This window comes from Eurosta solidaginis, chromosome X (genome assembly GCF_040869045.1).
Source record: "Eurosta solidaginis isolate ZX-2024a chromosome X, ASM4086904v1, whole genome shotgun sequence".
Classification (NCBI taxonomy): Eukaryota; Metazoa; Arthropoda; class Insecta; order Diptera; family Tephritidae; genus Eurosta; species Eurosta solidaginis.
The window spans coordinates 52,095,182-52,118,894 of record NC_090324.1 but is presented as its reverse complement, the minus strand read 5'-3'; the positions used below and the strand labels follow the sequence as shown (position 1 = coordinate 52,118,894).

The window sequence follows — 23,713 nt, the reverse complement described above, 5'->3', positions numbered from 1 at the left end:
CGCCCTTCCTTTTAAACAAGATCTCCTTAAGGCCTTCCCTAAACGGCGTCTGCTCCCAATTCTATCGGAATGAGACGCGCCTAGCCAAGACACCGGCCCTACAGACAGAGTACAATAGGGTACTAGCGGAATATGAGACATTGGGACATATGTCAAAAGTTCCAAAAATCATACCACCCCACGTGACCGATTGCTACTTCTTACCCCATCATGCGGTTATAAAAGAGGAAAGCACCACGACCAAAGTTCGTGTGGTGTTCAACGCTTCGTGTCCCACAGCCAATGGCACAAGCCTAAACGACGTACTTTATACAGGCCCAGTGCTTCAGGCCGACTTAACGATTATACTCCTTCGATGGAGATTCTTTAAATATGTTTTTAATAGCGACATCGAAAAGATGTACCGGCAGATATGGGTAAAGCCAAACCACACACAATTCCAGAGAATAGTTTTTTCCAACAACCCTAGTGACCCTATCAGCATCTACGAAATAAAGACAGTCACCTTTGGAGTCAATTGTGCTCCTTATCTGGCGATAAGGACACTGCAGCAACTAGCAGACGACGTTGAAACTTCATTACCCATTGCCGCAGATATCTTACGGACAGGTATGTACGTCGATGACGTTCTAGCCGGGGGACATAGCATCGAATCCACACTCAAAGCTCGCGATGAAATCACAGATGCTTTACAGTGCGCTGGTTTTTCCCTCCGCAAATGGACATCAAATTGCTCAAGAATACTTAAAGGGATACCCAAACCTCATCTGCTCAACGAAGAATTTTTGGAATTCGAGGACACGAGTACGGTCAAGACCCTAGGTATACGATGGAACGCGCATGCGGATTATTTTTACTTCACGGCAAAACCAATTGAAAATCGGGATATGTTACTTTCTGCAATCGCTAAACTTTTCGATCCTCTAGGTTGGCTCGCCCCAGTCGTCATTGTTGCAAAAATCATTATGCAAAACATTTGGCTAGAGGGGACTGACTGGGACGAACCAGTGTCGGCAGGAACCCTAGACCGATGGCATAATTTTATGCAGGAATACCCCTCCATTAACGGAATTCATATCCCAGGTTGGGTGCATTTGACGCCAACCAACGACGTTGAAATACACGGCTTTTGCGACGCCTCGGAAAAAGCATAGCCGCGACAGTCTTTTTACGGGCAAAGATAAAGGATGAGGTCTATGTTAACTTATTAATAGCAAAAACAAGAGTAGCACCCGTTAAAACAGTTTCCTTACCCCGATTAGAGCTATGCGGTGCAGTGTTGCTGGCCGAAACCATCGAATCAGTGCGTGAAAATCTGCATTTAGAAAATTTCAATCTACACCTATGGACAGACTCCACGATTGTTCTGGCGTGGATAAGAAAACCCCCTTGTTCTTGGTCAACCTTTGTCGCTCATCGAGTAACGAAAATAGTAGAAAAGGTAGGAAACAAATCCTGGCACCACGTAGAATCCGCATCCGATCCTACACACCTGGCTAGCCTAGGACTATCAGCGAAGGAGTTAGTCAATAACTCTTTGTGGTGGCAGGGACCTCCTTGGTTACAAGAAGATAAGACAGAATGGCCAATACGAGAAAAGGACTATCGGATTAACATAGAGGGGAAACGGGTGCAGGTTCATACAACTTCAAAAATAAAAGAGAAAGACGATATCCTCGAACGGTTTTCCAATTTATCCAGGGCCTTGAGGGTCATATCGTATGTTCGAAGATTTATCCAAAGAACCAATCATAAGACAAAATCTTCCTTTAAAGCGGCATCGCACTTCATTTCACCCGATGAAATCCAGGCCACGACAAGTCAGTTAATAGCTTTCTACCAACGGAGGCACTATTCGGAGGAACCTTCGAGTTTAAATTCCGTGAAGCTCATCGGTTCAAAGAGTGAAATCCTCCCTCTTATCCCCCTTGTCAATGAAAAGGGCATATTGAGGGTGGGCGGTCGTCTTTCAGGGGCCAAGGATCTTCCCTACAGTGAACGGCACCCGATCATTCTTTGACTGCCGGCTCACATGACTTCTTGTCCCGTTCATCCATAAAGACACCCTGCATGGGGAGAACCAACTTATGTTTCGTCGCCAACGCACACAATATTGGATCCCTAGGGTCAAAAATATGATCCGATCGGCCATACATAATTGCAAAACGTGCACAATATTCCGCAAGCGGACCCAAACCCAACTTATGGGAGATCTACCCTCAGAAGGAACCACCTTTTCCCGGGCTTTCACCAATGCGGGGGTAGATTTTGCCGGACCATTTGACATCAAATCTTATAGTGGAAGAGGATGCCGCATGTCAAAGGGTTACGTCTGCCTCTTTGTTTGCTTTGCAACCAAGGCGATTCACTTGGAAGCCACTAGTGACCCTAGTACTGCCGCATTCCTGGCAGCTTTCGATAGGTTTGTCGCTCGGCGAGGATGTCCAAAGAACATCTACTCCGACAACGGAACCAACTTTGTCGGAGCCTCCAGAGCTCTCCGCTCAGAACTCAAAGCTTTCCTGGCGGACGCTCGCAACCAAATTTTATCCAAGTACAGTCACCAAAACCTGACATGGCATTTCATACCACCAGGAGCTCCTCACATGGGCGGACTATGGGAGGCAGGGGTCAAAAGCTTCAAGAACCACTTTAAGAAGATCGCTTTGGGTCACAAATTTACCCTTGAAGAGTTCAGCACACTACTTTGTCGAATCGAGTCATGTCTCAATTTTCGACCGTAAAGCCCCTCCTCCAACGAGCCGTCTAATTTGGAGCCCCTTACTCCAGGCCATTTCCTCGTTGGAGGGCACCTGTTAGCTCCACCGGAGATCGACGTCAGCGAGAATCGCGCATCACTCGTCAATCGATGGGAAAAACTTAAGGCGCTGCATCAAACCTTCTGCAAACGGTGGAAAACTGAGTATCTCACCGAACTGCAGAAGCGCGTTAAGTGGAAACATCCACAATCGAATCTCAAACAGGGGGACTTAGTCGTCATTAAGGAGGACAATCTGCCTCCCAACGAATGGAGACTAGGTCGGATAGCCAACCTCCACTATGGCCCCGATAACCGAGTTCGAGTCGTCGAACTGGATACGGCAAGGGGACAAACCACCAGACCAATCACGACATTGGTCCTACTACCACCCTTCAGTGAGGGTGAGGAAGACTTGTAACTCACACCCGTTATAACAAACCCCCTTAACCCCGCCCTCGTTTTACCCCGAACGAGGCCTACAACCCGCCGAACCCAGCTCTCGTTCACCCCCAACGAAGCCAACAATCCTAACGCAGATCTAATATAGGCGACATACCATTGAATCAGCAATTATCAGAATTACACCCCCCCCCCCCCCCCCCCCTATTTCAAAGCAACATGAGCCATCGTACCACCGATGCTTGATCGCCAGCAACCAAACTCGCAGATTCCGAAAACTCGGGCGAGCTAAATGGCCCAGCCTGTACTACTAATACACCTCAAACTTAACGCGCTTACGTTAGACCGAGAAGAACTATAGCTTGTATAAAAATGGCATTCAGCCAATTTGTAGGTAAACCCAAACATATATGGTGACCTAGATATTTGACTATGCAACCATATAGGGATGGGCATTGTGAAGACATTCGGTTCCGTCCTCGAAGCAACAAGGACTATATTGTCGACGCAAGGTACCAGTGATCATTCGAGGCACTGCCCCAAACCAGAGTTTTTCTTCTCTGTTACATCGGGAAAGCATGTGCCATTGTGTGTACATCAATCGCGAGATACTCAAAATTCCTCATATCACCTAAAATCCTGAAACAATTATAAAACATCATTCCTTACATGTGTTAACCTAATCAGGATATTTATTATATCGCTATATAACCACCAAACAAAGTAAGGGGGTTCAAAGGGTCAGCACAAATAGGTACAAAGCACCGGTTGCTTTTGGGTTTACATTGTCGGTTTTTTAAATAATACAATATATCGTGGGTTTTCAATCAAATTGTATATTCCCGCATTACGTCAACAAACCTTATAAAAAAAAAAACCAATATTGTGGGGAAGGGCGTCGAATGCTGTGATTTTTTCTGTTCCTTCCAATTGCAAAAACCTATAATTTCAACTCCAATCATGGTGCAATGTATATTCAGTTCGCAGGATAAAACAAAAAACGATTTTTTTAAACGATTTTTAAAAGAAGTGCATCGTAGCAGTGAGCTTGGATGGATATAAGATAGCTTATACTCGAACTCAGGGCGAACCAGCAGCAGCACCGCCACACCAATCCATGCTAGTAATTACGCATACCGCCAAGTCGATAGCACACCACCACACGACTTCGAATCTGTCGCATACACAGTCGGTGATGTATACACGCGATTGGCGTTCAGCGTTACGTACGCCACCAACTTATCGAATAGGAAATCGAACATTACGTTTCAATTATCATTTCGGGCTGCCCGCGTGCTGTGTTATTCTGTTATGCTTTCTATTTGCTTATGTGCGCACAGGTTCACAATCTTCCTCAGATATAGCATGGCGTAAAAGTTCTAGCAGTTCAACACGTAGCACCGCTGCTGTCAGTATAACCAGATATCCTGATTATTTAGCTTACGATAAGAAATATCCACTTACGCCCATAGAGGTACACTCCAGTTAGTTGACATATCGTATGGGTATAGTAGCTGATTTGGATACAAACTCAAAAGTTGTAGGGAAAGATGGTAGCACAGTATGGCGCAGCTATTTAAAGAAGGGATATTTGACATATCGCGAGTCAAAACCAGAAATCACTGTCAAAGGGGATGGTGGCGATCCTGTTAAATTAGAATCTGCATTTTTGCTCAAAGGACGTGGTATGGAGTTATCAGAACTCGTAACATTCAATGGAAAACTACTTACCATCGAGGATCACACAGGTGGTATTTTGGTCAGCACATCAAAGGAAATGGTACTTTACCAAGACGCTGCTCGCGTGAAAAGTACAACGAAACGCGCGATGAACATCTGGCAGATGAACGTTTTACAAAAATTACAACAGTTCTTTTAGACGCCACGAATACAGCGCCCACACATGGATATTCAAGTTTCAAATTCGTACCCAATACTGATGACAAAATAATATTTGCTATAAAAAGTGAGAAAGTAGAGGGTAAAACTACAACATTCATAAACGCTTTCGATATTGAGGGACACATAATATTACCAGAGCAACGTATTGATACAGATTCAAAATATGAAGGCTTTGAATTTATATAGTTAAAAGCGCTGATGAGGAGTAATTAAGATACAATAACGTTTAAAAACGGAAAATCATATACTTTACGTACACAAAGTTTTAAATATCATATAGCAAAAACAGACAGCTAGCCATCTGTAAACAATTCTTTTAAGCCTTTATATAGGTAATCCGGTTCAGCAAAAATCGTTAAGGCCTACAGCTGCATACACAAAGCATATACGACGCAGATACCGATTTGCCCTACGAAAATTAGCACTAAAAAACACGTTTTGCTGTTTTGTTCTAGTGTCAGTTTGTTCACAAGATTTTTGTTGAATATAATGTACAGAAATCTAGTTTAATAAAAAAAATTAGTTTTATCATTGAAAATGAATAATACCAGGCTATTAGGTGCGTCTATCATATCATCCGTATATGCAATTACCAACTCATCGTTGTAGTAGTTTTCCTTAGCCATGGGCTCAATGTTTTACTTTGCCAGGTTAAGTAAATAATGCAAGTTTTTGTATGCAGGTCCAGTTCTCATTAATTCATCCACATAGTATGCATTTATCCTAAGTTGCATGAAATCAGCATTTACACACTTTAACACCCCAATTCTTAAAGAAAAAGGGCATATTTTACCCAGAACACGTTTTTTTTCTTCAGTGAGGTACATACTTTTATGAAGGTTATTCAGTCACAATCGGTATGTATTCACATTTTCATGAATGGATACCATTCTGACTAAACGAAACAAGGTGGCCACTCGTCTGACATTGCCTTTTGTTTCTTAAGTCGTAAACACATTATGCGCGACCCCATGGGATCACAAGTCGGATCCGCGGTATACAACAAACTCGAGTGTTAGTACCCGAACGACTTTACTTTTTCCCGACAAACGAAATTTTTGTTTTTAGTTTGACAATTGGGTGCACAGAAACACAATTAAAACCAACTTTCTTGTGAAAACAAAAGGGTGAACCACTCGAGACCGAAATAATTTTCGCGGTTTATTTGCATTGTTTTCATTGTTGAAAAGGGTAGTGCAAAATTAAAATGTAAAACATAGACAAAACATGGCACACTCAATGGTGGTCTCGCTTTCATGACAGAAATTAATTTTTTTTTGTTTGTGTATTAAAGTTCCGATAAACTTTCGTCAGTCCCTCTTAGCTTGAAATCCCAGCAGGAATAAAGTAGTGTCATCTATGCTTTCGATGCAACAAACAAGGGAGAAATTAAACTTTTTAGAACAGACTATAAATTTAATGTCGCGTCCGGACTCAGACGCAAGCTGTCCCTAAATACTTTCATGACATGACCATTATGCATCATTACACTGCAATGGGCAGCACCGCACAGCTGTCTCATTCAAATGAGTGGAAGAGTTAGCAGCTGACAGCTCTACAACTTACCACACTCGATAGTGTAGGCTATCCCTGCCAGGGTTGTGTTGAAATCAACAAACACACCACAATTTGTGATCCTCACACAACATGGCCCAAATCAACACAAAGAGTGTTCACAGACAGCGAATAAAGGCCTCTTTACATCTGCCGCGCATTTTATCTGCAGGACGTCATTTGACTAGTCATTTTACAGTCATTCATAGGTTATAATCATAGTCACATTTGCATGGGCGTGGGTAAGTTTTGTGACCAAATTTTGTAGGGCAATTACAAGGAGCCGTGAAAATACACGGGTAACTCGTGATACCATCTGCTACACAAATGTAGCGTATATTACCGCATATTGCCTGTATTAGGCAAACACCAAAAAATATAGTTTGTCCTAAGTCTATATTTAATAATTCTTAATTTCACTCCTTGATTGTTTCAACATCAGAACTTTCATTCTGATGAAAATATTTTCAAAATTAAAGATACCTTTACGCGTATCTCAATGCAATTTTACCAAACCTAACAGTGGTTTCAACCACTACACGTCATTATGTCGGGAGACTGACTTAATCAGATTATTCATCCCGATTACGCCAACCACAAGCTCAGCCAATTAAGCTCCTTGTCTCCGCTCATAAGCCACCCAACCCAAGGACATCTACGAATGTTCTATTAACAATTTGATATTCCAGAATGACTGGATTGTCCCATAAACGCGCCAAGACGGAGGCACTCGGCAGCACATTCAGCGTCCCATGCCGGCTATGTGAAAAATCGCACAGCATAAGGCTCTGCCCAATTTACCGGGGCATGACGAACATGGATCGACTAAAGACGATTATAGATTTGAGATACTGCACCAATTGCTTATCGCCATTCCACCAACGGAAGACATGTCCCAGCGAAGATCGCTGTCATCGGTGCAACGAGCAGCACCACATGTCAACACACCTCGACGACGTTCCACCACCGTCCCATGAGAGTGATGGCGAAGAAAGCTCCGACGGAGCCCTATCCATCCACGCCACGGAACAAACCCTGTGGTGGGAAGCGGACGTCGCCGACGAAGAGATCGAACGACGGGAAGATCCTACTGCAATAGTAGCAACAACACCACCGGGCGGTTCAGGAGCACAACTTTTCCGACCGCTATTACGTCATGAAAAGCCTTCAAACTTACAACGCGGGGATGGCGGGGAGACACGTCCTTTCCCCCATCGCACCGCTCTGCCGGGCGGCGCCGTGGCGACGCGGAACCGCGTCCGTCCCGCTCGTCACGTCGCTCAATTGGCAGGGCGGCCCCGTATAATGCTCGTGCCCAAGTAACCAGGCTCGCGCGCCAACCAACAACGCCAGCCGGCTTCAGAACGGGACGCCTCCGGGAGACCCTTCTAGCCACGACCATTACACGCGCATTCGTAGCCATAGCTCCAACGGCGGTCGTCCGGATAGCAGCAGGAGGGAAGCTCCACGCAGTACGCGCCCTTATCGATCCATGCGCTCCGAACTCCATCATCGATCCAAACCTCGCAAAGGACCTCGGGTTAGAGCGTACCGGCACATCCTATCACGTGAAGTGCACGCTTGTTCTACGAGGGAAATACGGGGTAACGGGAGCAGTGACGACCCAGGCCACAGTGGTGTCACGAAATTCCCGGCTTAGTCCTACAACAACTCTGGATCCATCGGTAGCCACGCCATTCCAATTCATGAAGCTGGCGGATCCAGCTTTCCACCGGTCTACACCTGTCCGGCTCACACTAGGAGCCGATGTCTACGCCAGCCTAATGGTTAGCGGCACACCACCGTCGAATGTAGGCGGGCTGCTGACTCAAGCCACCATATTCGGGTTGGTAGTGTCTGGAGCCCACCAGCAATAAGATTAGATTAGATTAGATTAGATTAGATTAGATTATTATTTATTTCATTATTCTCATAAGCGTATGTACATATTCGATAGCTTAATTTTACATGTCTACAATATCATTACTTAGAGAATAGTTAGTGACATATTTATTTTATATAATAAAAATAGTGTTGTATGTCACATCATGTTTTAACAAATTCCATTGTATAAATAGTAGTAGTGGGGTGAACAAAAAAAAGAATACAAGATATATATAAAAAAAATTTATTTAAAATGAGAATAAGATATTTCAAAAATAAATTTACTAAATTAAGTTATGAAACAATTTGAAGAAAGAATACAAAAGCTAAGTTTACAGAATTCCTCATAAGAAAACAGCAAAAAGAAAATTCAAAACTATACAATGCATATATAAAATTAAAGACTATATTATACAACGTAGTGCATCAAAATTTCTATCCGGTTGGTATCAAACTCAAGAAGCCAAGTTTTTATTTTTTTTAAAAACACAGATCTGGATCTAATGTCTCGTATGTTTTCTGGAAGGGAATTAAAGAGTTTGCAGGATAAGACAGTGTAGGAATTTCTAAACAATGTTGTTCGAAAAACTGGTAAAGAAACAAATGTGCTATGGTTACTATGCAGGCTGTACATTCCTCGTGTGGGATTTTGCAAATAGCCACCTCTCATGTAAAAAATTTTTAAAACTTTGTAATAGAACAAATGCCGAACTGGGAATATTTTTGATCTTCTAAATAAGTCAAAGGAGTGAGTCCGACGTGGACAATTAAAAATTTTCCTTACTGCACATTTTTGCAGTACAGTTAATTGATTTATTTTATTGGAGTGAGCACCACCCCAGCAACTTATTCCATATTCTAATTTTGAATGAAATATACTATAATAAACTGTTTTCAGTGTATGGCTTGGAACGTATTTTCTAAGACGGTAAAGTATACGATTGGTTGAAAGTAAGTATTTTCTTACAGTTGCGATTTGCTCATTCCAGTATAGATTACTGTCAATTGTGACTCCTAGGTATTTGAAGCTATTCACTTTTTCAATTTCAAAGCAGTTAGAGTCACATGCTGTATTATTTTGAAAAGAATACTGATAACGATGGTTGGAGCACTTGTTACTATATAGGATATTACGTTTGCATATTGCACTGTGAAAAGTTATATTAAGATCTTGTGCTTCTTGAAGTTTTGGACTAAAGCACACTAATTTGGTTTTATTGCTGACAACCAGTTTATGTTCCGCAAACCATGACCGAAGTATGTGTATATCGTGGTTCAGATCCGCTATAAAATTTAAAGGATCCGTTGAGTTATATGCAATTCCTAGGTCATCCGCAAATGCTTCGACTTTGCCCTTAAAAGGTTGAATAAATAGTGAGTTCACATAGATAAGGAATAATATGGGACCCAGAACCGATCCTTGTGGTACACCAGAGTTTATGACTTTGGTCTCACTAAGAGTGTTGCCTATTTTCACTCTTTGGGTTCGATTTCCTAAATAAGAAACAAACCAATTGTATAACAAGCCACGAATTCCCAAATCATAAAGCTTATTTAAAAGACGGCCATGATCAACCATATCGAATGCTTTTGTAATGTCCACAAAAAGCCCAGCACAATCTTTTTTTGAATCAATACCCTTGTATATAGTTGAACAGAAGTCCAAAAGAGCATCTTCCGTAGAAAGACCATCCCTGAAACCAAATTGCAAAGGACTAAGAAAATTTATTTTTTCAAAGTAGGATAACATCCTTACTTTTACAATTTTTTCAAAAATTTTAGTAATTGATGACAAAAGTGAAATCGGCCTATAGTTAGCCATATCTTTTTTATTACCTTTTTTGAGAATCGGTATTACAATTCCTAATTTTAATTGTTCTGGGAAAATCCAAGTTGTAACACTCAAGTTAAAGATATGTTTTAAAACATCAACAATATTGTATGAGATTTTCTTTAACATAACGTTAGAGATTCCATCATGACCGGAAGAATTACTATTTTTCAAAGATTTGATTGCAGTTAAAATTTCCGATCCTGAGATTGGCTCAAAAAAGAAGCTGTTGCTTCTGAAAGAATCTTTAGCTACTCCAAAATCTGAGCAACAATCGCAAAGGGGTGTCACATTTGGCGGAAAGTTTGACTTCACAATTGAAGTAAAGTATTCATTAAAATCATTAGCTATTTCTATGGGAACAGAAATATCAACGCCTTCTTTTTGTAAAACAAAATGAGAATCCTGCCTTTTTGTGTTTTTATCAATAATCCTATTTATTACTTTCCACTCTTCTTTTGGATTACCTTTGGATTTATTGTCTAAGTTATTATAATAATCGTCCCGACATTTACGAGTTTCTCCATTGATTCGTTTGCATATTTGCTTAAAACGAGTATTCAAATTGGTGTCACATGGATGTTTGTTGCACTTTTTTTTAATTTATTTTTGAACCTAATTCTATTCAAAAGGCATTTAGTTATCCACGGTTTGAGTCTGATTTCTGATGCTTTTTTGTTAACGCAGTATGTTGAGGAGTTAATGCATTGCATTAAATTATCTAAAAACAAGCCGTATGCCCTTGATACATTTTCTTCGGCGTATACATTGCTCCAAATATTTAAGCGAAGTTCAATATTTAGTTGATCAAAATTAATTTTTTCCACAACATGCCTATTTCTTTTTCTAACGTCTTTCTCAACCATTGTGTTTTTAAAGAGAATACCACTCATACAGTGATCCGTGATACCCAGGTCCGCGTTAATAGCAGAACAGGCAGACCAAGAAGAACCAAAGAAGCGGCACAGTACGTGATCAAGACACGTACCTGCCACTGGTCTAGTAGCTTCGTTTATAAGTGAATATAACCCATGATCTGACAATACCATGTTATAATTATTAAGTACAGGGCTTGTACTTAATAGATCCAGATTAAAATCGCCCAAAATTACAAGATTCGTCGTTGATACACTACTTAATAATGAATTGAACTCATCGATAAATAATTGAGAAGGTTGCGAGTGAAGTCTATAAATACAGACAAATACAAAGTTTATTTTGCAAATGCAGCACGAAACCTTTATAGCGTCAGCACTAGTGAGACTAAGTCGTTCAATTTTGCTACAGTCAAACGAATCATGAACAAAAACCCCTACACCGCCAGCTGGATACGAATCATTAGCACTTGCATAGAATTTATAATTAGGTAAATTATATTCGTCAATCTCAAAAGAATATATCCAGATTTCTGATACAAAAATAAAGCTAGGTAGGTTCAGGAAAGCATCAAGATTTGTTGCCAATAGATCGAAATTACGACGCAAACTACGTATATTTTGATGTACATTTAAACAGATTTAAATTGATAAGAATTCGAATGAGTATTCAAATCAGAAATACTTCTAATGGTTGTTATGGGGGGCTCTTCAGCTATAAGATCAATATTATTATTTAAGTTATTAAACATAAGGCTAATAGGCAACAAATATATTTAGTTTTTTATTTTGCTGAGATCCTCAAAAGACCTTATAACATAGACATCACCATTATCAACCTTTTTTAGAAGTATTGTGGAATTTCGAATCCATAGGTACTTGAATCTTTTCTCTGCTTTTACTTGTTTTGCTGACATAAACAATTCCCTAGTATATTTGGTAAGGCGATCATTTATGTAGATGTTTTGTTTTTTATCGCCACCAAACACAGACGCATTTAACTTCCCTTTACATGTTTTTTTACTCTGCATGATCTTCTTCTTAACATCAAACGAAGAGAGTTTGGCACAAGTAATATTGTCAACAGTGTTTGATTTTTTAATGCGCTTTACATAACACTTACTAATATCTTCTGCTGAGACAGTGAAATTAAGAGCTTCTCTAAATATTCTTTGCACACACTCTCCTACATTTGCAATCAGGCATCTGTTCATTCAATAAGTAAAGTGCACTAAAATCAACCCATGTCTATTTCGACTAACATCTCTTTATTCACAGGAATCCACGGAGAAGCGTCTGGCGTCGGTCGAATTATGTATCCTGGTCACACTATTTTTCTTCCATACGCATTTACAGCAGGGTCTAAATTTAAATTGAGATTCGTTAATTTTATGTTGAGATTCGTTCTCGCGAGCCCTTTGGGGCTTGGTTTTTGGGGCGTCACGGTCGTTTCGAAGTTGCTCGCCGCAAGGGGGCCGGCATGTTTAGGCCACAAGCCTAAATATGGCGGTGCACCCTCGTATCGCTTTACTTTTCCTTTTCGTTGTCCTTTTACCTCACATTTTTCATTTATACATATCGGTTTATACAGATAACCGTTTACCCCGCCGGATAATAGTTAAGCCTAGGATTCGGCGGTGACCGCGAACTAAAGGCTTTTTGCCTCTTTCACTTCTTTTGCGAACGTTTAAGAACCGCCAGCAGCCAAGCCACTGAAGGTAAGTCTTTCAATAATACTGAAAATTATAGAATTCATTTTGCACTTCCGTCATCGGAAATCGTGAATTGTGATTAAGTGGATTAACTCTGAATTTGAATTTACTTTTCTCTTAATAAACATTATTGTGTATCTTTTTATAACGTAATCGTTGTGTTTTTTCCTTTCTTTTCTCCTCACCATTATTGCGAGCGCGCCCTATCTGTGGTCGCGCCCTATCTGTGGCCGCCGCAACAACATACATATATATATATTAATTATTGAATTTGACCAAGTACTTGAAAATAAAGTAATTATTAATATTAAATATTCATACTGCACTTTTCTTTTCATTTCATTTTGGTTGAACTAAATACTTGTCCGAGCGCTGCGTCCGGTCAAGACATTGGTCCATCATCCCCTCTCTTACAACCAGCAAATTCATTACAGTCCACTCAGCACCAGTTTGCAGTCCACTCAACAACAGCATCCTTGAGTGAACCAATAATATAACCACTGGCAATAATTATATGCAATAATAAACAATTTTTAGTTCCTGATCTACCTATTAAATAAAAATAAAAGGTACGTGGTTAATTTTAGTGGTGCAAATTAACAAACAAAAAAAAAAACTAATAAATTAAATAATCAGTGTTCAAGTGAATTAACAAATTTGATTGAAAAGTGCGAGGGATTTTGCGTGCAAAGTGAGTTAGTGTTGCTACAAATAGCCCTTTTGTCTATCAGGTTTTACCCCCCACCAGTGGTAAGGTACTCCTGACACAGCCTAAGGGTGTTGAGAGTTTATAAACTCACATATTTGTGCAACTTGTGTTTTTGGAAAATATATTTAAAGCTGCAAGTATTTTCATTTTCGGGAATAAATGTATTCCATAGTGCTTTTCGCTACTTGCACCCTTTGGTATTTAGCTTTCCAAAAACAACAACAATTCACTGTGAATATAACCTCATTTTGCCTTATAATTGTACTTAATAATTTTCAAAAGTTTTTTTTCCCACAAAAATCACTTCAAACGTCACAATAAATTTGGTATTAAATATTGCTTTGATTATTTGAATAATTCATTCGAGTGAATAAAATAGTTAAAGTTAAAGTGCTAGTGATTTTGTGTGCAAGTTCAGTTAATTTGGTTACAAATAGCCCTCTTGTCTATCAGGTTTCACCCCCCACCAGTGGTAAGGTACTCCTGACACAGCCTAAGGGTCTTCAGAGTTTTAAAAACTCACATATTTGTACATCTTGTGTTTTTTGGAAAACACATTTAAAGCTGCAAGTATTTTAATTTTCTGGAATAAATTTATTCCATATTACTTCTCGCTACTTGCACCTTTTTTGTAGTTAACATACCAAAAACAACAACACTGCATTGTGAACATAACACCACTTGGCTTTGATTGCACTTTAATAATTTTTTCTTGCACAAGAATCACTTCTCACTTTACACGAATTTTATAAAACATTAATTTATTTATTAATATTTGAAGATTATTATATTTCTCTCCAAATAAAGCATTTTTTGTTCGTTTTCATATTCACTTGGCATTTTTATAAACATATATACATACACACATACAAATTTTCGTTTTTTGGGTGACGAGCAATATATATATATATATAAGCGTTCTTAGAGCACTCTATTAGGGTGGCTCAAGAAATTATTGAAAAATATAAAATTTAAATTTTTGATCTTTTTATTTTTTGCGATCTTGGTGATTTTAATTTGGTTGTTTTGTTGGCAGGCGTCTGTTACACACGTCCATATTGGGTTTTTTATTTTTTTTGCTTGTACAGATTTTGACTCTGCGCTATCTTATAGTTTGGAAAAGAGAAGTTTTCCTCGTAGTTTTTATTCTTGTTGTTTTTTTTTTGCACACCTTAATATGGAGGCATACACTCGTTTGGCTGACTCAGTCCAAGAGTTCGAAATGGGATTCATGGCCATAGCCGCAAGCGTCCACTCCACTTTTTCCCTGAAACTTCAGGAAGAGGAGTTGAGATCCATGTGGGCGAAAGCGAAAGAAGCTTTTGAGCAATTGCTAATTGACGATAAAATTACTGCCGCTAAAATTTTGTCAATTAGAAAGAAAAATAAGTAAGTTTACGCAGTGTTTGTCCGTTGCATGAGTAAAATAAATAAGCTCATGGATTATTTAGAAAAGCAGCAAAAAGATGATTTTTCTCTTACAACATATAATCTGGTATTGCCACCTTGTGATACGGCAGTTTTTAAGGTAGATTATGTATCATGGCCATCTTTTCGTGATATGTTCACGGCCATTTACATTTTAAACAAACGGCTTTCACCCATTCAAAAACTGTTTTACCTTACACAAAAGATACAAGGTGAGCGCAAGAAATTGTCAGGAAATGTGAAATGACAAATGACGGCTTCAACGTAGCCTGGAAAAACCTTTGCGATAGATATGAGAATAAGAGAATCCTGGTCAATACCCAACTAAAAGTTTTATTCAGTCTTCAAGCAGTTGAGACTGAAAGCGGCACGTCAATTAAAAGGCTGCAACGGGATATAAACAATTGTATATCCTCACTTGAATGTCATCACATTGACATTTCGAACTGGGACCCAATCATCACATATCTTTGTTCAACGAAATTACCTGATGTTACCCTGTCACTGTGGGAACAGTCAGTTGAAAACAAGACAGAAACTTCCAAGTGGGCGGACATGAACCGATTTCTGTCAAATTGTTTCCAAACTTTAGAATCGGTCTCGGGTTTAAGAGGAATCATGCCAAAGCCTACGCGAAAGGTGCAAAGCAGTACGCATTCCTCTAAACCGCCGCAAAAGAAGCTTGGTGCTTTTAAAGCTAGCGTCGCGAAAAATGCATGTAAAATGTGCCAAAGTACGGACCATAAACTACACTTGTGCCCTAAAATCAAAAACTTAGCACCATCCGATAGAATAGCCTTTGTCAAAAAGAATGGTCGTTGCCTCAATTGTCTATGATGGGTCATACGGTGTTGAGATGCACGAGTCCTCACAACTGCTTCATATCCCACCAAAGACATCATACTCTTTTGCATCTGCCAACAGAAAACTCAACAAAGAATACAAAGGTGAATGAAACCACCGATTCGGCCGATGATTTGCCAGGCACATCTGTGCAGGCTCAATCGAAAAATAAGTCTGCAAAACAAGGAAAGGCAGACAAGACAACTAGAAAAATGCATGCTCAAGTTTCGGGCATAAGTAATTCAATTTCTGCACAGGTGAAAGAGGCATGCGCCATACAATTGCGATCACCAGTTGACCCACTTATTTCTATAGATGCTGTGGTGTTAGTCTTACCACACTTAACAGGTAATTTTCCAAATTACGATGTAAGTGTGCTAACACAGCAAGCATTCCCTGATCTGGTTTTGGCGGATAAAAGATTCTTCGTCAATGAGCATGTCGATCTTGTTCTAGGAGGAAATTTATATCCGCAAATTATCTTGAGCGGTATTAAGAAGAATATTCTAAATACCCTTTTAGCCCAGGAAACTGTGTTTGGCTGGATACTGACTGGTCGTGCTGACGCAGCTAGTCCAACCAATCACAATCGAGTCTCCTTTTTTAATGAAGCTGTCCTAGACTAGCAGCTAAGCATTTTTTGGGAACTCGAAGATTTGCCCAAAACTAAAGCACTCACAATGGAAGAATCCTACTGTGAGGAACTTTACAAGCGGACAACTCGACGGGGCTCTGACGGAAGATACATCGTGTCACTTCCATTTAGATCAGAATTCCCCGCTGAGCTAAGCCTGGGCCCATCGTTAAGGATAGCGTGCTCTCAGTTCTACAAGAATGAGACAAGACTTAAGAAAAATCCAGAGTTGCAGAGGGAATATAACAGGGTGATAATGGAGTATGAATCCATGGGTCATATGACAAAAATAAAAGAAATTCAGTCGGCCGATGCGGTCGACAATTATTATTTACCTCACCATGCGGTTATTAAGGAGGAAAGTATCTCAACGAAAGTTAGGGTAGTTTTTAATGCGTCTTCATCTACCTCGAATGGTGTAAGTTTGAATGAAATTCTTCTGCTGGGCCCAGTGCTTCAGATGGATTTACCCACCTCAATTCTCCGCTGGTGACTTTTTAGATACGTCTTCAATAGCGATATTGAGAAGATGTATAGGCAAATCCGAGTAGATGCCAATCAAACAAAATACCAACGAATAGTCTTCCGCTCAAGCCCAACTGATCCGATCAGTTTATATCAGCTTGAAACGGTTACTTTCGGTGTCAATTGTGCGCCTTATTTGGCAATAAGGGCTTTATTTCAACTGGCTGCTGACTCCGAAAGTTCTCATCCAATAGCCTCGAATATTTTGCGAACAAATATGTATGTCGACGACGTTCTCTCGGGTGGGCATACTATTGACTCTGCGATAAGAGCAAGGGATGAAATTTTTAGGGTTTTAAAATCAGCTGGGTTTCCATTGCGAAAATGGACCGCGAATAGTAGTGAAATATTGTAAGGCATTCCAAAAGCTCACTTATTGAGTAACGATTTTCTAGAATTCAAGGTTTCTAGTAGCGTGAAAGCTTTGGGTATTCGGTGGAATGCGCATTCCGATCAATTTTATTTCACAACAAAGCCAATTGAGGGCGAAAATAAGACCACAAAAAGAGATATACTGTCTACAATCGCGAAACTCTTCGATACATTAGGGTGGCTAGCACCAACTATTATTGTCGCAAAAATGATAATGCAAAATATTTGGTTGGAGGGGACTGGTTGGGATGAAACCGTATCTCTTTCAAAATTAGACCGGTGGCAAAACTTTACTTCAAATTATAAGGAAATTAATAAAATACGGATACCTCGATGGGTATCATTTTCTCCAACAGGGAATATAGAAATTCACGGATTTTGCGACGCCTCCGAAAAGGCATTCGCGGCAGCAGTCTACCTACGTGTCAAAAATGAGGACAGTGTACTTGTCAACTTACTTTTAGCTAAAACCAAAGTGGTTCCAGTCAAAACGATTTCTCTTCCACGACTGGAGCTGTGTGGGGCAGTACTACTTGCGGAAATCGTCGAATCAATCATAACTAACCCCAATTTAAGCCACCTTACTTTTCGTCTTTGGACTGATTCCACCATTGTTTTGGCTTGGATTCGTAAACCACCATGTTCATGGTCAACCTTCGTCGCCCATCGGATAACAAAAATCATCCACAAGTTTGGAAACAAGAACTGGTCTCATGTGGACTCAGGTACAAATCCCGCAGACTTAGAAAGCAGAGGTGTATCGGGATTTAGTCAACAACACGCTGTGGTGGCAGGGAGCTTCTTGGCTCCAAGAAAATGGGGAAAATTGGCCAACTCAAGATACGGATTTCACAACAAACATTGAGGAAAAAAGAGTGCATGTTCATGCAGCAACAACTACGGACAACATTAGTGACATTCTTGATAGGTTTTCTAGTCTACCGCGAGCTTTGAGGGTAATCTCATATGTGTTAAGATTTCTTCAAAGAACCCATCCGAAAACGAAAACTTCGAGCCAGCCGGACTCTTGCTTAATTTCATCAGATGAAATTAAATCTACGACTACCCGTCTGATTAAAATCGCTCAGAAGCAATACTACGGAGCAGAAATAGGTAAATTGAAAGCTAAAGAACCACTTGAGTCAAAAAGCGAAATACTTCCATTAAATCCATTCCTCGATCAAGACGAAGTTGTGAGAACGGGCGGGCGACTTGGTGCATCTAGCGACCTGGCGTATTCCGAACGTCATCCCGTCATCTTGCCATACAATTGTAGGTTTTCCCGTTTGTTCGTCCAGTTTGTCCATGAATTTTCATTTCACGGTGAAAACCAGCTAATGTTGCGTATTATCCGAACGCAATATTGGACTCCCAAGGTAAAAACTATGATTAGGTCAATTATTCATAATTGTAAGATCTGCACGATCTACAAAAAATGTTCCCAGAGTCAGCTTATGGGTAGCTTTTTCAAGGTTCGTAGCCAGACGAGGATGCCCAAAAAATATCTACTCAGACAACGGAACCAACTTTGTAGGTGCGTCTCGCGCACTCAAAGCAGAGTTTGAGGCATTTCTGGCAGAATCTCGAGCTCAGACGCTATCAAAATATGCTCATCAGGAATTAACTTGGCATTTCATACCAGCGGGAGCTCCACATATAAGCGGACTCTGGGAAGCGGGTGTGAAAAGCTTTAAAAATCATTTTAAAAAGGTAGCATCTAGTGGAAGATTTACAATCGAGGAGTTCAGCACACTTCTATGTCGTATTGAATCCTGCCTTAACTCACGTCCTCTTAGCGCAGCCTCAAACGAACCATCGGATTTAGAACCCCTTACACCGGGACACTTTTTAATTGGCAGCCATTTATTAGCCCCACCAGAATTAGAAATCAACGAAAATCCAGCATCGGTAGTTAATCGTTGGGAGAAATTAAAAGCCTTGCATCAAACATTCTGCAAAAGATGGAAAACCGAATATCTTTCGGAACTACAGAAAAGGACAAAATGGAAACATCCGAAATCAAATATAAAAGTTGGAGATATGGTGGTCATCAGAGAGGATAACCTACCGCCAAACGAACGGAGGCTGAGGAGAATAGTAAATTTACACCCGGGTTCCGATAACCGGGTACGATTCGTCGACGTTCGTACAGAAAGAGGACAAGTGACAAGACCACTTGTCAAACTAGTACTACTCCCATCAGCTAACACAGAAACGGAGGACCCTACTACATCAAATTCGGCATAAAATATTAAAACCCAAACAAGCTAACATTAAATTTAACTTTTAACAGAAAAAATTCGAAGACAAAAAAAAATGATTTCTGGCACCGCCGAATGCGTGTTAGTTTATATGTACATATGTATGGTTTTTTATACACACATCAGGTTATGTTATTTTTTCCCAACTTTTTGGTACCCAACATTTTCACTTCTTTTCGCCACTTCTTTCAAAGCTTATGGCTAATCCGATTATCTGCTGGGTGCGAAAACCATAAATCACATATGGACATATGTACATAAAAATATGCGCACACATTAGGCCAATCATATAAAACTAGTTGAAACAAGTAAGGAAGGTTAAGTTCGGGTGTACCCGAACATTACATACTCAGTTGAGAGCTATGGTGACAACATAAGGGAAAATAACCATGTAGGAAAATGAACCGAGGGAAACCCTGGAATGTGTTTGTATGAAATGTGTATCACATGAAAGGCATTAAAGAGTATTTTATGAGGGAGTGGACCATAGTTCTATAGGTGGACGCCATTTAGGGATATCGCCATAAAGGTGGATCAGGGTTGACTCTAGAATTTGTTTGTACGATATGGGTATCAAATGAAAGGTGTTAATGAGTATTTTAAAAGGGAGTAATCCTTAGTTCCATAGGTGGACGCCGTTTCGAGATATCTCCATAAAGGTGGACCAGGCGTGCCCTAGAATTTGTTCTACAATATGGGTATCAAACGAAAGGTGTTAATGAGTATTTTAAAAGGGAGTGGGCCTTAGTTCTATAGGTGGACGTCGTCTCGAAATATCGCCATAAAGGTGGATCAGGGGTGACTCTAGAATGTGTTTGTACGATATGGGTATCAAATTTAAGGTATTAATGAAGGGTTTAAAAGTGAGTGGGGCTTAGTTGTATAGGTGGTCGCCTTTTCAAGATATCGCCATTAAGGTGCACCAGAGGTGACTCTAGAATACGTTTGTATAATATGGGTATCAAACGAAAGGTGTTAATGAGTATTTTAAAAGGGAGTGGGCTTTAGTTCTATAGGTGGACGCCTTTTCGAGGTATCGCAATAAAGGTGGACCAGGGGTGACTCTAGACTTTGTTTGTACTATATGGGTATCAAATGAAAGGTGTTAATGAGTATTTTAAAAGGGCGTGGGGCTTAGTTCTATAGGTGGACGCCTTTTCGAGATATCGCTATAAAGGTGGACCAGGGGTGACTCTAGAATGTGTTTGTACGATATTGGTATCAAATTAAAGGTAGTTGTATATGTGAAGGCGTTTTCCAGATATCTACCAAAATGTGGACCAGGGTGACCCAGAACATCATCTGTTGGATACCGCTAATTTTTTTATATATGTAATACCTGCCAAGATTTCAAGGGTTCTTTATTTCGCCCTGCAGAACTTTTTCATTTTCTTCTATTTAATATGGTAGGTGTCACAACCATTTTACAAAGTTTTTTTCTAAAGTTATATTTCGCGTCAATAAACCAATCCAATTACCATGTTTCATCCCTCTTTTCGTATTTGGTATAGAATTATGGCATTTTTTCATTTTTCGTAATTTTCGATATCGAAAAAGTAGGCGTGGTTACGGTCCGATTTCGTTAATTTCAAATAGCGATCTGAGATGAGTGCCCAGGAACCTACGTACCAAATTTCATCAAGATACCTCAAAATTTACTCAAGTTATTGTGTTAACGGCCATGCGGAAGGACAGACGGACGACTGTGTATAAAAAATGGGCGTAGCACCAACCGATTTCGCCCATTTTCACAGAAAACAGTTAGCGTCATAAAATCTATGCCCCTACCAAATTTCAAAAGGATTGGTTAATTTTTGTTCGACTTATGGCGTTAAAAGTATCCTAGACAAATTAAATGAAAAAGATCGGAGCCACGCCCATTTTGAAATTTTCTTTTATTTTTGTATTTTGTTGCACCATATCATTACTGGAGTTGAATGTAGACATAATTTACTTATATACTGTAAAGATATTAAATTTTTTGTTAAAATTTTACTTTAAAAAATTTTTTTTCTTAAAAGTGGGCGTGGTTCTTCTCCGATTTTGCTAATTTTTATTAAGCGTACATATAGTAATAGGAGTAACGTTCCTGCCAAATTTCATCATGATATCTTCAACGACTGCCAAATTACAGCTTGCAAAAGTTTAAATTACCTTCTTTTAAAAGTGGGCGGTGCCACGGCCATTGTCCAAAATTTGACTAATTTTTGCGCTAGGTCGCGCAAGGATCGAGGGATTCACAAAAATCGTATTTGTGATCCGATCTGGCTCATATTTGGAACACATAATACATATATGAATAGAAAGCGACGTACGTAAAAAATCGCCGCTAGGTGGCGCAAGGATCGAGATATTCGCAAAAATCGTAGTTTGGTCCGATTTGGCTCATGTTTGAATCACATAATAAATTCAAGTATAGAAAGCGACCTATGAAAGAAAATCGCCGCTAGGTGGCGCAAGGATCGAGATATTCACAAAAATCGTATTTGTGGTTCGATTTAGCTCATATTTGGAACACATAATACATATAAGAATAGAAAGCGACGTATGAAAAAAAATCGCCTCTAGGTGCCGCAGGGATCGAGATATTCACAAAAATCGGATTCGTGATCCGATTTAGCTCATATTTGGAACACATAATACATATAAGAATAGAAGCGAGCCATGAAAAAATCGCCGCTAGGTCGCGCAAGGATCGAGGTATTCACAAAAATCGTATTTGTGATCCGATATGGCTCATATTTGGAACACATAATACATATATGAATAGAAAGCGACGTACGTAAAAAATCGCCGCTAGGTGGCGCAAGGATCGAGATATTCGCAAAAACCGAATTTGTGGTCCGATTTGGCTCATATTTGGGACACAATAATACATTCAAGTATAGAAAGCGACCTATGAAAGAAAATCGCTGCTATGTTGCGCTAGGATCGAGATATTCACAAAAATCGGGGTCGTGACCCGATCTGGCTCATATTTGGAACACACAATACATACAAGAATAGAAAGCGACCTATGAAGAAATTCGCAGCTAAGTGGCGCAATGGTCGAGATATTCACAAAAATCTTATTTGTGATCCGATCTGGCTCATATCTGGAACACATAATACATATATGAATAGAAAGCGTACGAAAAAAATGGCCTCTAGGTGGCGCAAGGATCGAGATATTCACAAAAATCGTATTCGTGATCCGATCTGGTTCATATCTGGAACACATAATACATACATGAATAGAAACCGACGTATGAAAAAAAGCGCCGCTAGGTGGCGCAAGGATCGAGATATCCACAAAAATTTTATTTGTGGTTCGAGTTAGCTCATATTTGAAAACACATAATACATAAAGAATAGAAAGCGACCCATGAAAAAAAATCGCCGCTAGGTGGCGCAAGGATCGAGATATTCACAAAAATCGGATTCGTGATCCGATTTGGCTCATATTTGGAACACATAATACATACATGAATAAAAGCGACGTATGAAAAAAATCGCCCGCTAGGTGGCGCAAGGACCGAGATATCCACAAAAATTGTATTTGTGGTCCGAGTTAGCTCATATTTGAAACACATAATACATATAAGAATAGAAAGCGGCCCATGAAAAAAATCGCCGCTAGGTGGCGCAACGATCGAGATATCCACAAAAATTTTATTTGTGGTCCGATTTAGCTCATATTTGGAACACGTGATACATATAAGAATAGAAAGCGACGTATGAAAAAATCGCCGCTAGGTGACGCATGGATCGAGATATTCACAAAAATCGTATTTGTGGTCCGATTTGGCTCATATTTGGAACACATAATACATATATGAATAGAAAGCGACGTACGAAAAAAATGGCCTCTAGGTGGCGCAAGGATCGAGATATTCACAAAAATCGGATTCGTGATCCGATCTGGTTCATATTTGGAACACATAATACATACATGAATAGAAAGCGACGTATGAAAAAAATCACCGCTAGGTGGCGCAAGGATCGAGATATTCACAAAAATCGGATTCGTGATCGATTTGGCTC

The 23,713-nt window shown here is 39.8% G+C and overlaps 1 pseudogene; it reads left to right on the top strand.

Annotated features, from left to right (window-relative positions):
• The first annotated feature begins 4,120 nt into the window (after window positions 1-4,120).
• On the top strand, window positions 4,121-5,248 carry LOC137234927 (soluble calcium-activated nucleotidase 1-like; annotated as a pseudogene).
• Window positions 5,249-23,713: the final 18,465 nt, after the last annotated feature.